Below are 16,039 nucleotides of genomic sequence, written 5' to 3' on the forward strand. Positions count from 1 at the left end.
TTGTGAGCGTCCCTAATATTTGAACTGATTAATTTAGTTATTCGGAAATGATTTGCCCTTTTTTATAATACAAAAAAAATCAAGTTTAAGCAAGCAAACACTGATGCTTCCAGTGATGCTAAAAGGCACACCTGCCTGTGGAATAGCCATTCGTATCAAAAGCGAGCAATGCCAAATTCTGTGTTTATCCATTTACAAGAGGCGACCCGTTCGTATAGTTGACCGCAAGGGTGTTTCTTAATCTACCTTATACGATTTATTTACTGCATATAGAGCTCCATTTTGCTCTTGTCCCATAATAATTGCGTGAAATCGGCAGGTCCGTAAGGTGGAATTCAAAAATCTTAAATCTGTTACTTGCCAATCGATATTCCGATGGAATGACATTTCAAAAATTAAAACAACAGATAGTATCAGCAGAGAATGTTAATGCAACATTCTCTGCTAATACTGTGTTTTGAATGAAAAAATGAGCATTTACTAAAAACCCAAAAATAAATGAGAAGAATAGCAATTCTGCAATAAGATATCGATGTAAAAATAAAGGGTGGTTAAGTTTTAAGGGCCGGTGTTAATTTTGAATAAATACAATTTCTTAAAGAAATTATTATCACTTCTCTTTACTATAATACAATAATATTGGTATGGCTCAATTACGCATAAAACAAAATATTGGCCAAATGGAGCCGCGGCCTCGGAGGCATACCTCCATCCGACGGTCCGAATTTTCGATGACGGTGAGGCATAATTGAGGTTTTATGTCGTTAATGTGCCGAATTATCTCATCCTTTAGCTGTTGAATTGTTGCTGGTTTATCGACGTACACCTTTTATTTCAAATAACCTCAAAGAAAGAAGTCCAACGGTGTCAAATCACATGGTCTTGGCGGCCAATTGACATCGCCGCGACGTGAGATTATTGGACCATCAAATTTTTCGCGCAAAATAGAAATTGTTTCGTTAGCTGTGTAACAAGTGGCACCGTCCTGTTGAAACCACATATGGTCCATATCCATATCTTTCAATTCGGGCCATAAAAAGTTCGTTATCATCTCACGATAGCGAACACTATTCACAGTAACTGCCTGAGCGGCCTCATTTTGGAAAAAATACGGCCCAATGATGTCGCCTGCCCATAAACCGCACCAAACAGTCACTCTTTGTGGGTGCATTGGTTTTTCGGCAATCACTCTTGAATTATCATTCGCCCAAATGCAGCAATTCTGCTTATTGACGAATCCACTGAGGTGAAAATGTGTCTCATCACTGAAATCACGAAGTGCGCGATATGCATTTTGATTTGAGCGCCCGTTTTCATAAAAAGCCTAAATAACTTTAACGCATTGTTTAATTGTGTACCTTTCCATGGTTCGAATTGAATTAGTCTGGAATTGAAAACTTTCAAATGAAAGAAAAAATTTGACGTTTAGGTGTGGTTCACATTCAACATCGGCCTTTGAAACTTAACCACCCTTTATATAAATGGCTTTCGAAAGTGACGCCAGTCAGTAGTGAATAATTCCAAGCCTGGTACCTGTTTTTTATTTTAATTAAATAAACTTAATATGCATTTGATAGTTGAAATGTTTTGTGTTGGTTTGCGAAAACAGATAAACAAATTCTAATACCTTTGGGCACAAGTGCTTGCCGGTATAAACATTTAGAAAGGTTCATTACATATTTGCGCTGATATGCCCATTTTTCCGTTGGCTGTGGACCTACGCCACTACCTTTGGCCGAAAATTTAGGAACACTGCCCCACTACTTTTATTACAGCTCAGCTTGTGCTTGCTTTACAATTCTAAAAGAATTTGATTATTGAGTACAAATTAAAAAAGGGAAGTAACTCACCATCTGCTTAGCCTCCGACTTGTTTCTCTTTTCATGACATGACAGAGCTTTAAGAAAAGTTCACTTCATTTATATTCAATGAAGTAGTAATTGAATAATTAAGAAATTTAATATTTCTACTATGAATAGAGTTCAATTATGATTCGTTAATTACGCGATTAAGGAGCATGTTTGAGCTTATTATTATGCCTATATTTTTCGAGATACTATCTTCTTCTTAATTGGCAGTCGTTTCCTTCTGGTACCAGTCAAGTCCTTCTTCACCTGATCTTTCCAACTGCTACCACCAGTTGGTACCGGATCGAATACTTTCAGAACCGGAGGGTCTTTATTCGATGCCATCACGTGTAAAGGTCTTAAAGTCTTCCGTAGAATCTTTTCTCAAACTCTCAAAAAGACACCTCATCGGATATAGGACGGGCATGATGAGTGTCTCGTAGAGTGTTAGTTTTGTTCATTGAGAGAGGACTTTACTACTCAATTGCCTATTCGGTCCATAGTAGCACTTGTTGGCAAGAGAGGTTGTACGTTGGGTTTCAAGGCTGACATTATCGGTGTTAATCCTTGTTGCTAGATTAACGAAGTCTCTTACAACCTCGGAATCATAACTGTAAACAGTGACGTGGGTGCCGATACGCGAGTGCACTGATTGTTTGTTTGTTCTTTGCTTTGTCCTCGTTCACCACCGGAGCCATTCCCTTTACTTCTTTCTGCAGCTTGAAAAAAGTAGAACTAACAGCCTGATTGATGTCAATATCATCGGCATACGCCAACAATTGTAAGCTCTTATGGAAAATTGTACCTGAGCGATTAAGTTCTGTCACTCGTGCGATCTTTTCTAACATCAGGTTAAAGAAGTCACACGACAGCGAGTCACCCTATCTGAAACCTCGTTTCGCATCAAACGGCTCGGAGAGGTTCCTCCCAATTTTGACGGCGCTGCTGATACTGAACATTAGTTTCGCGGGGATATAAAATTCAGACATCATGGCATATAGGTAATGTCGAAGTACAATATGACAAAAAGATGGTGTGTGTCGATTCTCCTTTCATGGGTATTTTCCAAGAGTTGGGGTATTGTGAATATTTAGTCGATGGTGGACTTTCCAGGTCTAAATGTCTAAATAACGAGAAATGTTGCCGCATAATAGGGCAGTACTCTCTGAGAGCAGGAGTGAGAATCAAGTGGCGGATCGTATGGCTGTCTGTTGTTATTGCATGCCGATGTCGAACATTCTTTGCGTAGTTAGATGGACGCTTTTCCCTGCACAGAGGCGTGTGCGTAACTTGGCTGTAACAAGGTACTGCTCCGAGTCGGTGTTGAGTCCTCTGATCCTACGTACTTCTAAAATACTAGCAATGTGTCTTCCACCTATCTTCTTATGCTATAATCTGGTGCTGCAGACTACCATGTCTTGGGCCTCGGGCGAGTCCCAAACCTAGCGCATAATCAGCTATCCTAAATTGTTTCACCTTCTCACATTAGCTCGCTCAAACTCAACTCACCGGGCATTCACGGCCTTATAGGTCCAAGCGTAGCTATAATCTTGAATGTAAAATATTTACAAAATATAGCATCAACTGATTTTATAAAGGCTCCGCTCTTCAAATCATTTATGCTCCCAAATACTCGACCGCAAAGCCCACAAATTTTAGTGATTCCCACTAAGTAAACTCGAGCCCGATTCCCTGCTGTGCAAATACTCGTACAAAATTTGTTGGCCCACTTACTACATTTTTACTAATTTTTTTGTTCAGTTTTTTTCTTTGTTTCAGATTCTCAATGATTTCATGTACTGTTTGTTACTTTCACACACTAAAAATTTCCAAAAGCCCAACTAGAAGTAAATGCAGGCTTAATAATCCAGCGATTAACGATTAACACACTCAACACACCGGGTGGGGTTGCCTTCCTAAAGTTGTGCGGCGTCAAAAAGTCTGGGAGCGACGCAAAGCAATCATCCACAGCCACATGAACAGCAAGGGCAATCTTTGCTACTGCCACTATTGCGGTATGTGTGCTTGCCTCTGTGGCCGTTGTTGCTGTTGTTGTTTATACGCACATTTGTATATGTTAGGTTTGCCTTGACTTTACTAAGGGCAATAAAAAAAATTAACAGCTTTTTAAGGCAAATCTTTGACGCGAACAACTTTACGCCTGGTAGCGTAGCGAATCGAAAATTGTGAGTCCGTTAAATGTTTCAACAGTTTCTTTAAATATGAGAAATAATATTAAAAATGTAGTAACAACAGCAGCAACTACTTACGTACACATGTGTGTATGTATATGTGCTATAGTAGCGTTCGTAAATGTAAATATTGTGTGGGTATTGTAAGCAGACTCCCCCTACCTCACCATCGTTCACTACTTCAGAGTCAATCGCTCGAAATGAACTGCCCATTGACCTGGGATGTTGGGCGTGAATTTACATTCGAATATGTGTTGTGATTATCGGCTATTAAAAAAACCGTGGAATTGGATTACTATAATGGAAATGAGTGTGTCCAAATGAAGAGAAGGTAAAACTTTAAAACTGGGGTACAATTATACTCACTTTACGCAAAGATAGATGAAAACCAATACCAAATTTTCCATACGAGATTTCTATATGTAAATGTTTATAATAAAATAAAAATGTTTAAATTTAACAGCTATTGTCTTACTTTAGAAGAGATTATGCAAAATGATTTTGAGGCGATTGACATTTGACATTTTATTTTATTTCTATTTTATTTATTAATGAATAAACAGAATATTTACAGACTCTATGATAAATACATCCAAACATATGTACACCTTTTGAGTCTTCTCATTATTATTCTTCTTCTTTAGATAAAGAGCAAGAAAAATCGAAGTCTCAGGAAGGAATAAGCATTAAATTGAGATAGCGCTCTACCTAAAGCAGTATTTATTCCATAAACAGTTGAAGAAATACCCACAAAAAACAATTCAGAAGGGAAAAAGCGTGAGGAAGCATTAAAATGAATTCTCTATATATTGAGCCTGCACAAATATCGAAGATATAGTACAACACATCGACAACAGAACACGCCTAGACCCTAAGGAGATTTACTAGTAAGCAACGAGAGCGACCGGACAGAATGGGACTAACGAATTTAATCGAGCGCAAAGCAAAGCGCACCAAAGGTTTCTGAACAGACTCAAATATATATATATAGACTGCATGAAACGGTCTCCTGGACCGAACTAAAGACGAGCACAACAGTTTGAGATCATAGGGATCAGAAAACGAAGATCTATTTCGACGAATAAAGGCTAACATTGCGGAAGATTTAGAAAGAATAAAGTTTATGTGGGTGATGAAGTTTAGCTTGGAGTCAAAAATGTCCCTCAGGTTCTTTAATTCACGAATTGTCCTTAGCTGCGAGTGGGAGTTGCAGGATGATGCTGGAACAATATTTCCATATTTACAAGGAGAACTCAAAAATAAAAAAAGACTGGCATCATAAAAATGTTTTTGATGGCGCCTCCTTTTAATGAGTTAGTGCTTTGGAAGTTACATTCCTGGCTGACTTCCATTAAAAGCTTGGTGACATTTGGATCAGTGGAAGCGAAGTTATTGCTTTTGTGTCATCGATACAAAAATGAGTTTCGAACAAAGAGCTAATATAAAATTTTGTTTTAAAGTCGGTAAAACGTTCACAAGAACATTTTTAATTGATGAAAAAGTTTATGGCGATGATTGCCTATCTCGTGCATGACTTCATGAATGGTTTACACGTTTTAGAGATGGTTGTGAGGACATAAATGACAATGAAAATCAGTAATCATCGAAAACTCCATCGAAATTGTTCGTAAATTTATCAAAAACGAACCGAAATTATCGTTGAAATTCATGGAATCGGTGTTGAATATCTCGAAAACATCGATTTATCGCATTTTAACTGATCATTTGGGCTTGCGAAAGGTCTGTGCACGTACCATTCCGCACAAGTTAATTGAGGTCCAAAAATTGCTCAGAATTCAACATTCGAAAGACCTCATTAAAGAGGCGAGAAAAGACGGGAACTTCCTTTACAACATTGTAACTGGTGATGAAACATGAACCTGAAACTAAGGCCCCAGACGAGTCACCACCCAAAAAATCACGTTTGGAGAAGTCAAAAATCAAGTCCATGCTCATTTGTTTTTACGATTCCAAGGGAATTGTCAACAAAGAGTTCGTGCCAATGGGCTAAACCGTCAATGCAATTTTCCATCTTGGCGCTTTGAAGCGTTTGTTGCTTCGCATTCGTCTCATCGATCCACTCTTGTGAGGGATTTTTTGACTCGAAATCGCTTTTTAACCATAAATCGGGCACCGTATTCGGCTGATATGGCTCCCTGTGACTTCTACCTATTCAGAAAATTGCATTTGGTCATGAAAGGAAAACGTTTTGCGTCCGTAGAAAGGGTTGCATCGACATCCTGAAGGGCGTTCCGGTCAATGACCTGAAACACTCTTTTGAAAAGTTTTTAGATCGCGCAAAACAGTTTATCGAGGTCAGAGGGGACTATTTTGAATAAATAAACTCGAAGTTATCAGAACAAAGCTTCTGTCGTTTCTATTTTAGCTCAGTCTTGTTTATTTTGGCATTCCCATTTTATTATAAATATTTTAATGGTTTTTCTATATTTAATTGTATTTCTTTACCTCAAAATATGTCCACTTAGTTCATAGGAGTCTCTTGTATACATTGGCTTAATAAATAAATAGTTAAATAAATACGGAAAACTATCGGATGAGATGGTGACATTTATTAATTTGAGAAATAACCGATTACGCATTAATTGACTCGCGCTGAAGAATAGATAAATCTTATGGACATTTAATTTCATAATAGACCTTTAGGTCATCCGCGTATAGACCAAAAATAGACTTAGAAAAATAGAAGGAAATATCGTTGATGAAGAGTATAAATAGTAACAGGCCTAGGACCCTATCCTTAGGGGCACCAGGGGAAGAAACAAAAGAATAATACTATACATTATCGAGTCGAACGGCACAGTATCTATTCAGATGGGAAGTTATCTACTTGAGAAGCTGAGAATTAAAGCCGAAATCCTCAAGCTTAGCTATCAGTATTGGGTGAGATACCCTATCAAAAGTCTTCTAAAAATCTATGTAAATTGAAAGGCCCTTTGAAAGGTATCCAAACAATCTTCTGTAAAGGCAGCTAAATTAGTTAACGCAAACAAACTCATGTTCATTGGGACATAGCACTTGCTTCGTAATACGATATTTGGGGGAACTGACTATGGCACGTGTGTCCAGTATGGAATGTTCACAAAAGGATTCATTCTTCATTATTTACCAAAGAAGTGGCTCACTTCAAGTTCCTTGGCTTTATAAATAAGTAAAATTTTCGCATTTGGAACGACACTGGCCAATTCCTTACGAAAAATGCTTTCTTCGCTACCGTTTGTGGGCCTGTGGAATCAATTAGTGGGAAATTGATGGAAGTACTCTGGCAGTAATATAACTTTCGATACAATTCTTATCGAAAAAAAATCCACTACCAAATTTCTAGTCATTCATCTATTCCACAAAAACTCCTTACTTCATTTACTCGATCCTATAGTTTACGAAATATTAGCATACATATGTATAAGTTCCTATCGTCTCGTTAAGGCGCAAAGGCCCGTAACAAGTTCTGTTTGATCTTGTTCCAAGCTGGAGGTTCTCGACTTCGTTTTCCAGCCGCCTTCTTCAGGTATGAGCTGGGTTCCATGCAATGGCTCTTCTACCGACTTCGTTGGATGGTCTGCGTAACGTATTGCCAATTACAAGTTTACAATTTCTGTATTAATCGGTTGCTGTTGTGTCAATTGCCACAGGTTATCGTTTTTGTTTTTTTGTATGATGCCAGCAGATTGTGATGATTTGGCGAAGGCACTTATTGACAACCACATGTGCTTTCTGTATGTCTATTGTTGCTGCATTCCACGTTTCGCATCAGGGCAATAGTGTTGATTTTACGTTCGATTGGAAGATGTTTAGTATTGTATGGCGGCAAATGACACGCGAGTATCACACTGGGCCTAGGTCGCCGTTAGCTTGTCTAGCTTTTGCAAGCCGATCAGTGGCATTTGTCTAAGTAACAAAAAAGTCTACATTTTCCAACGGCTTGCGCTTTCCTCATATTCGATAATATTACTGCGGCTTAACGCCTGTTCAGAAGATGCGCTATAAATTTGCTTACCATGCTTCAAAGTGTGATGCCCTCGGTGTGTGTCCAACATTTTCTGTAGAAATCAGTCCAGAGCTGTAGTTGGGTATCTGTAGAGACCTTGCCGCAATCGTCTTCCATTAGCTCGGAAGATGCTTTTGTTCTGTTTGTCAGACGTTTTGCTGCGTTTTGTTTTGGCTGCTGCTTTTGCTTCTTTGTCGATATTCTCCGCCCAGTTTCTGTTGCTGTATTCTGCGTTGTCGAATTGCGTTCTGGCCTTATTAAAATGCTAGTTCTGGAAGAGGCACATTTCATCCAAATGGATACGTTAACAAGCAAAGGTATTGAGGTATCGAAAATCCACATGTCATTCATGAAAAAATGTGCACGCACAACGAGTGTGATTTTTGCGCTGGAGTAGACCTCGTACCTAACTGCTTCGAAAATGTACTGAAAACTAAAGCGATATCATTGATGATGTTGAGCTCGAAATTTGCAAAAATGATTCAGAAATGTTCACTAAAATGGCAAACGACGCTAGGCGGAAATTGTACGGACTATACACGGCACGGCCGCCGTATGGATTGGTGCGTGACTACCTTTCGGATTTCAGAGAGAGAACGTTGGTTCGAATCTCGGTGAAAACACCAAAATTAAGAAAAACATTTTTCTAATAGCGGTCGCCACTCGGCAGGCAATGGCAAACCTCCGAGTGTATTTATGCCATGAAAAAGCTCCTCTTAAAAATATTTGCCGTTCGGAATCGGCTTGAAACTGTAGGTCCCTCCCTTTGTTTAACAACATCAAGACGCACACCACAAATAGGAGGAGGAGCTCACCCAAACACCGAAAAAGGGAGTACGCGCTAATTATATATATATATATATAATAATAGGTCTATTTATAAGTTCGTGCGGTTTTACAACAGATGGCGTAACTTGATTATTATTCCATCGATCCACATTTCCAAACATTCATTGGAGAGCTACTGTCGTAAGGCACAAACGTCAGTATAAGTTTTTTATTTGAAGCGTAAACAACAATATTTTTACCACACTTGAAAATGTCGAATTTCGTGCCAAATAATGTGTTTTTGCGGGGAATTCTTCTTCATTATTTTAATATGAAGAAAAAAGCAGCCGAAAGTCATCGTATCTTGGTGGAAGTTTATGGTGAGCATGCTCTATCTGAGCGAACGTGCCAGAAGTGGTTTGCACGCTTTAAAAGTGGTGATTTTGGCTTGGAAGACGAAGAACGCGAGGGTGCGCCGCCAAAGTTCATGGATACCGAATTGGAGGAGTTGCTCGATCAAGATCCGGCTCAAACGCAAGAAGAGGTTGCAAAAACTTTGGGAGTTGATCAATCAACCATTTCCAAACGTTTAAAAGCCATGGGAATGATCCGAAAGGTAGGCCATTGGGTGCCGTATGAATTGAAGCCAAGAGACGTTGAACGCCGTTTTATGGCATGCGAACAACTGCTTCAACGGCACAAAAGAAAGGGTTTTTTGCATCGAATTGTGACTGGCGATGAAAAGTGGGTCCATTACGACAATCCAAAACGTCGGGCAACGTATGGATACCCTGGCCATGCTTCAACATCGACGTCGGCGCAGAATATTCATGGCCTGAAGGTTATGCTGTGTATCTGGTGGGACCAGCTGGGTGTTGTGTATTATGAGCTACTGAAACCGAATGAAACGATTACGGGGGATGTCTACCGACGACAATTGATGCGTTTGAGCCGAGCACTGCGAGAAAAACGGCCGCAATACGCCGATAGACACGACAAAGTTATTTTGCAACATGACAATGCTCGGCCACATGTTGCACAAGTGGTCAAAACATACTTAGAAACGCTCAAATGGGATGTCCTACCCCACCCGCCGTATAGTCCAGACCTTGCGCCATCCGATTACTATCTCTTCCGATCGATGCAACATGGCCTGGCTGACCAGCACTTCCGTAATTACGATGAAGTCAAAAAATGGATCGATTCGTGGATTGCGGCAAAACCGACCGAATTTTTCACAAAGGGAATCCGTGAATTGCCAGAAAGATGGGAAAAAGTAGTAGTAAGCGATGGACAATATTTTGAATATTAAATTTGTAACCATTTTACGTCAATAAAGTTTCAAATTTCGAAAAAAAACCGCACGAACTTATTCATAGTCCTATTATATACCTATATTTGTTTTTCACTAAACAAAAAAAATTATTTTGAGTGATGGAATTCTTTATTTTGACCTTCACGTGCTCAATTCCTTGTCCGTTTGTAAACTGCGCCATCTTCTATCTGGATATTATCGATAGCGCGAGTCTTTCTACAATTTTTCTTAAACCGCATAAGCACTTTTATGAGGAAGACTAATTAAATATCTTAGTAAATATTTTATTCCTTAATCTCCTTAATGGAGACCTAAAAACTAAATTCCCTTCAGTCGTTTTATATACATATGTATAACGCCTCTCTGCTGCAAGATAGTCATAAATAAAAAAAAAACACAAAAAATATTTTTTAGAGGAGAATACAGAGATTATCGGCAACTCCTCTTTTGCGTAGTGCAAAAATCTCAAGGCAAGCATCGAGAGAGAAGTAGTAAATTTATAACTTTAAAGCTGAATTTTGCGACACTTGCACGACTTTTGGAAAACAATTTTTTTCCAGCAATCGCGCAACATATACATACACCTGCCACGCCCATATGAAAATTGAAAAAACAACATAAACAAGTTTAAAAAAAATATTTATCAATTGACGAAAGGCAAAGTCCTTAAGTCATATCTTTTTTGTTTCTACTGCAATTAGTTACCAATCACTTAAACCAACATCCGTTTTTCGTTTCCATCATCGATTTATTTTTAGACAATTATCAATACTTAAAAATTTCAAAGTTTTTTTCAAAACTTTGTCACACCGGTCAATATTTGAATAATGCAGTTGTTGTTGTTGCCATTCACACACACGCATGCGCAACTGGTTAGTCGCTTAAATTTTATTAATATTTAAAAAGAAATCATCGTACAATTTATACGCTAATTCGTGTTCGAAAGCCCGGCATAAGAAGCAAAGTTGTTCAAATATAATATTTCGCCTCCCGCGCCACAACTCGATTAACTTGTTTCTACTTCTTCCTCTTTGTCTAGTCGGTGTTTCTTGGTTGCCGCTACGAAAAAATCAATAACTTATAATAAAAATGTAGATAGCAATTTATTTTGATTCTTGAACATAAAAATCATACTTTATATTTTACGAGACATGTCGGCGTTGGACAAAACAAATACAAATACAAAGCAACGCCACTGCAAAAGCGTGTCAATATGCTGGACAAGTGAGACACCAGCAACGGGCAAGCAGACAAGTGGACCTTAAAAATAGTATAACTAAAAAGATCCAATGGCAGATAAAGCAAAGAGACACCACGCAGCCTGAATGGAATAATGCAACAACAATGAACACATACTTGCGTATACTCTGCAGTAAATCGAACTAGCATCGGACTGGTGAAGAACTGAATTTTCAGGCACTGGCTCAGCCTCCATCCCCACGCAATGCTTTCAATTGCCTACATTTACATGACGATGAACTACGAAGTGAGAATTGTCATTCTCTGCTTAACTTTCGAACGCTTTTCCAACTGATTACATTTTATAGATCGCTAGATTAAAATATGTGCCACTCGCTGATTGCAATTGCCAGTTGGTGTGACCTTCAGCAGATTTTTGGTTCGACTCTCCGAAAAGGCAGCCAAATTAAAATTTTTTGCTTTTAAGGTTTTTAACAATGGATACATCCAAACTTAGTTATGTTTGTTGCAACCTGTGCGTCCTCTTCTAAGTGGTGAGTTAACTCAGAGTTGACGGTTGATTTCCAATTCCAAGTTAACCTGCAGTGGAAATCAACTAATTTTGAATGTTCTTTGAAATTAAAATATGAAATTTGAGACCAAAAAATTGTTAATCATTTATGATTCTCAAGATTTTCAGTATATGAGTCTGGTCCATGGAATAAAGAAATGTTTACCACATAAAATCGAAGTTTATTGAAAAACTCCTGGATAAATCTATGTAAAAAAATTAAGATCAGGGTAACTCATCTCTGCGAAAACGGTCCTTAGTTAGCTCGCGAGTCTATCACTTTACTTTGCGGCATTCTTAGTCACACCATCATATAGTTAAACGAGACCGGAACAATACCGTTCACTGTTACACTGTGCAGACGTTTTACGCAACTTTACAGGTAGTCTCTGCAAGTTCAGTTCGGGTCCAGCTCTTAAGCAACTTATCTCAGTTGTCTTTCTGCTGGGTATGAACAAGTATGCAAATAAGAGTTGCAGCTGCCTTCGAGAACGGGCCGGGTGTTGATGGAAAACAGATAGCAAAAAACACCAGACGAATTGGCAACATGTCGCAGTTTGTATATATGCAGTCGCACTTTTGGCTGCTGCCACGAGACATGCCGACCCACGCACTAAAAGTAAAAACGCAAAGCGAATATTTTAAATGTTAAAGAATTAAAAATTAATTGAAATATTCAAATTGGATCCGTAGTGTCATACTGATGCGAGGTAATGAGTTGCTCTTGGTTTTTGTATATTAAAGTAACTGGGGCTTTCGTTCTTTTAAAAGGTTATCGGTTCTCATTAAATTTCATCGCTTTTTCAATCTAGCAATGCGCTGCACTTCTGCTTCTTTCTTCCCCATGCTAAGCGGCGTTAGTTTCATACACTAAGTGAAGGCAAGTGCTGCTTCGGCTGACCACTTCCAACTCAAAGGAGAACTTTGCTAATTTCAGCTGGTATCGCATTTAATACTTTAAGAGTACTGGCGTGTTGGTTGTTTTTTGAATGAGATGCCTTGGTTTTTTTAGGCTGCGCTACGTCCATGCCTTGTATTTGGTTTCATTGTCTGCGATATTCGACTTTGACAAAACTCGAAAGTTCAAATATCTGCCGTAGAATCTCACTCTCGAGCACTCACAAGGCCGCTTCATCGGATGTTGTCATCGTCCAACTTTCTGCGTCGTACAGTAGGACGGGTAAGATGAGGGACTTACACATTGTTACTTTTGTTAGTCGAGAGTGGACTTTACTATTCAGTCGCCTACCCAGTCCAAAGAGTGTCTTATTGCCAAGAGTGATTCTACGTTGGATTTCAATACTGACAATATTATTTGTGTTGACGCTGGTTCTCAAATAGACAAAGTCTCTTTACACCTCGTCATTATAAGTGTAAATAGTGACGTGGGTGTCAGGATGGTAGGGCCTTTCTATTTAGAGCGACCTCCGAACTCACCTTCACAGTTACAAACTTTTATGAGAAGTGACTTTAATTCTTGAGAATTTCCTTATCGATAAAAAAGATGTCTTATTTCAGTGACATGTACATTTCTATCAACAAAAAAAAAAAAAATATGTAATATACATAAAAATGTTTTCAATAAAGCTTTCGGAACGAGTTCTGCAAAGTGTTATAGTAAAAGATAATCAGTCAAAGTTTTTGAAGACCCTGTCTAAGAGAGAAAAAAGATATTTGAAGAAACCCCGAAAAACTTTTATTTAGATATTACCTATTATAGCCTGGCGAAGAGCTTCCGTTCAAAAAGTTCACAGAATTTGTCAATTATTCACTGATATTCATCTTTTTCCCTTCATAGTTAAAAAATCAATACTTGGCGCGTACACTTCCTACAGTTTTAAGCCGAATGCGAACGGCAAATGGTTTTATCAGTAGCCTTTTTATGGCAGAAATATACGCGGATGATTGCCATTGCCTATCGAGGGGCTACCGCTATTAAAGGACATATTTTCTATCATTTTGTGTTTCGCGCGCACAGCGAGTTTCTAATCTGGGCACTATCGAATGGCAGTCACGCACTAATCTATTACTGATGAGAAGCTTTTCTAAAGCAAAACACACTTTTTGGTCTTTAATGTCGCATTTAGAACCCATTGGCTGTAGAAACACCTAATTTTTACACCGAACTGCTTTGTTGATATCAGCTCAAGCTTTCCAATCATTTTCATCTAGTAAAGGTTTAATAAATAAATCATATCAGTCTATTTTTCCTCGCTTCCACCCGCAAACCCTCTCATTTATCCTGAAGTTCGCCACTGCAACGCTCAATGGACTGCCGCCAATGAACATCGAGCAACCCACAACTGACACTAAATACCACTTGAGGCAATCAAAAATTTATGTTGCCACTAATTAATGAATCAAATAAATGAGCGCAACGAATGCCTATTCAAATGTTCGGTGTTCTGTGCTCTGAGTTGAGACAGATGAGTCGAATATAATTACAAATACCCAAATGGATGTGTGAGAGAGTTGGATGTTTGAGTGAATTACTTTTGAAGCTGAACACAAAAATGTATTATTGTTAACTACATGTTTACCTACACTCGAATTTCAGAGCCATTCAAGCGCCCACTACCGCCAACAACATGCCAACAATAACAACAACCAGCAAATAATGCTAGGGTATATGGAGTAAAGATCAGAAAGCGTACAGAAATTAGAGTTGGAAAGTCAAATATCAGAAATCAGCGGGGAAAATTAAAATGAAAGTTAACAGAACGACGCTTACAAGACCACAAAAATCATAAAAATGAGCACCGCATACCTAAAGTATGTATGTATGCTTTTATAAATGCCTCCAGAATCAGCGAAGCTCTGACAGTGGAGAGGCAAATTAGGTGCCGCGGGATATCGTAGTCAGCTGGCAGTGCTACGCAACACGAGATCACCTACCGCTGTGGCTACCACAAGGCAGTACTGCGATCTCTGAAGCTCTTCCTTCCCACGAGTTGCTCACATCCACCTACTCCACCTGCGAAAGTGTTGCGAACGGATGGCAGCGCAAGCGCTCATCAGCTATTAGCGCAATTAAAATGTGGCTGCAACACAATCCGCTTTATTAATATTTTCTGGTTTCATCTGTGTTGTTATTGCTGTTTAGGTTCTTGTGCCATACACATCATTTGTCAAAATTTTAATGATATTCGAGAGAACATGAAATTAAAACATGTAAAATACTACAAAGTGAGTTGACTCGAAGGTGCACAAGCTGGCCGCCTGCATAGGACCAGCTCTCCAACTTACACACACACACGCACACGGCTAGAAGCAGCACAAAAAAGGGTTAGAGTTGAAGAACATGGCACGCAGATGACTGCAACATACAACACCAAATTGTGTTCCTTTTTTCATGTTATTTGTAAAACGTTTTGTTTGCTGCCGATATCGCAAGCGAAGCGCTGGTGGATGCGAATGATTTATGACTCGCAGTCGAGACTACAAAAATCTCGATTATTTCTTACTTAATACGGCACGCTGACAATGGGGGGCGGCAGCAGTGCAGAGCAGTAGGAGCGTTTTTATGAATGCCGAAGAGAGGTTGAACTCAAGATGTACTTGCATGCATGCATGTGTGTGTGTGTGTGTGTGTGTGTATGTCCCTTTCTAGCACCTTGGCAATCGTTTCAGGCAAAGCAGGTTGCAGTGCAGTTGCATTGCCTCTTACCTCTATTGGAAATCAATTGAAGCGAAATTCAAAGCGTAGCAATTCAATTCCTCAGTCGACAATGTGCGGAAGGGAGCAATCGGCGCAAAAGCAGCCACCAGCAAAGCAACAACGTCTGTTGCCACTTTCGTAGCTGCGCACAAAATGAATAATGTTCGACCGTCAATGCGCTGTCAGCTGAAAACAATGCGCAAACGCCAGCTAGTACACGCCGAACAGCTCACTTTGCTACGCCGCTGCACTGATCGTTGGCTGCTAAAGATTCTGCTGCCGTCTTCGCTTTATCGCCAGTTGCTGCCGTTCGACGAGTGCTTTTGTGCCTCTTCGGCAGCTCGACACCGCATGTGGCAGGGCGTTGAATGGCGGTGGTGTTCGTTGTTTAGCGCTGCTCATCATCACATTTCGTTGCTGCTGCGGGTGCCAAACATCATCCACTGATGCGTCTAACAGCAGCTGCCTGGCCGACCGACCACTGCAGCAATTGTTGGCGTTTA

This window comes from Anastrepha ludens, chromosome 4 (assembly GCF_028408465.1).
Source record: "Anastrepha ludens isolate Willacy chromosome 4, idAnaLude1.1, whole genome shotgun sequence".
Lineage (NCBI taxonomy): Eukaryota > Metazoa > Arthropoda > Insecta > Diptera > Tephritidae > Anastrepha > Anastrepha ludens.